A 1,971-nucleotide genomic window follows, 5' to 3' on the forward strand; every position below is an offset into this window, starting at 1 on the left:
GACTGCTTCTTGTGGTGTAAAAACTGTATAAATTCACTCTTAATTTGTCTTTATGTCTAATTATTGTGGTGTTTAATATGTTAGTGGGAAGAATATTCTTTATAGTTAGTATTCCCAGAATTAAATGCTGCCTGCAAATAGGGAAGTGAAGTCAATGTACCAACTTCCCTAGAATTATTTCTTTGGTCTTCTCACATCTATAAAAGCTAAATTATTGACCAGTCTTTGATGTACTAGCTAGGTATGATCTCTTCTGTCTAAAATAATCATAAAATCTTGACTTTATTCAAGGGCTGAAAGTCCAGAGAAAGTGCAGGAGAAGAAAAGCTGCAGTTAGGCCAAGTGGCTCCACCCGAGAGAGAAAGGTACCTCAGATGGAACCAAGTCCATGTTTTAAGTGGCTGCTGTTGAGTGTCAAGGTGCAAGGGGAATAAGAAGGATTTCTTGTATCATATTTGAAGTGAGATAATCCAGATGAAACACTTTGGTTGCTAATTTTTAGGGCAGGATTTGCTAAATGTAAGAGCATAATCACACTGAAACTCACCAAGGGTTGGGCACTATCATCCTAGGCTAGTGCAAAATTCCAGGCAAACTGACAGCCTGGAGTGTTATAGACTATAAAACACCTGATATTTTGTCTGGCAGTGTTTCTATTTAAGTTAGGTTAAGCATTTTTAGTGTGGTGGATATTTTCATGATCAGCTAATATCGAGGATAAACATTGATTCAAATAGATTTCTCTGAGTATTCAAGTACTGTCTCTCTGGAGCAGTTTTGATGTATCTAGTTATATTTACATTTACATGCTGAAATCTGCAAACTGGTGTTTACATGAGTCTGTGTATTGTCTCGTTAGAAGGAAACACACAACCAGCCTTGCAAGGAAGGACTTTATTGTGTTGCCTGTGGAGCTGAAATACTGCCCAAAGCAGAGGGTAAGACTGATGGACCTGCCAATTGATTCAGGTTGGGAATGATGAGATTTCTAATCCTCCTTTTTACCTTCGCAATTTTGGATACTGGAGGGATCTTTTAGAATAATTGGTTCATTCCTCCACTGGATTTGGTACCTAAAATGATAAATGAGTTATTGGAAATGCACTGGAGAGCTGCAGAGAAATTTTTGGGGGGAGAAAGAGGAAATTGTCACAATAAGTACTTACAATAAGTTTCTCTGAAATATTTCTGTTGCTTGATTCAGTGATCCTGAGACACTGACCTGGCTTGGATTACAATGGGCATCTGACAGGTATTCAAGAGTTAACTGGAGGCAACTTCTGGCATTATGGGAAGCTGAGAGAAATTATTTGTAGCATAGTGGCCCATTCATTGGGGTTTGTTCCTCCTCAGGATTAGGTGTTAATTTGCTACTAGTTGCTGTGAGAAGTTTGGTAATATGTTGGCACAGTAACTCGGTGATTCTACTCTATGTTTAATATGCTTGCAAACCATATGAGTTGTTCTTCTATAGGTAACCTACCCTGTCTTAATTTAGGCTGGTGGTTAATCCTTGGTCGACACATTGTCTGAAATATGGATTAGATGTTTTTGGGGATTCTCTGTTTTTGTGAGGGACTTTGAATTGGGAAGGTCTAAAGGCTGCTAGTGGTAATAACAACTCTGCTACTTTTTAAAGTGCACTCCATCCTCAGGTTACTGGGCCATGTGTGGTAATGACCTAATTACAAGGTATTCTCATCAGTTACATGCAGAAACAATTAGACTTAGATGCTTAATGCTCTTAAACAATGTATAAAACATTGTCCTCCAGGAGAAGTTAGTGGGGATTTAACTGGCCCCAGGTTTTACATATCTGAAGGTAAGAAGAATTTGCTTTTGTTCGCCTTGCAAGTGTGTCTGAGGACCTTGAAACAAAGCCAGAATGCTACGTTTTTAGGAGGTGTTAGAAATGACATGGAGGTTGTGCAGTAGACACAGAGCAGAGTCCTGTTTCTTGTGCAGTCTTGT

The sequence above is a fragment of the Acanthisitta chloris genome, unplaced genomic scaffold, assembly GCF_000695815.1.
Source record: "Acanthisitta chloris isolate BGI_N310 unplaced genomic scaffold, ASM69581v1 scaffold32287, whole genome shotgun sequence".
Classification (NCBI taxonomy): domain Eukaryota; kingdom Metazoa; phylum Chordata; class Aves; order Passeriformes; family Acanthisittidae; genus Acanthisitta; species Acanthisitta chloris.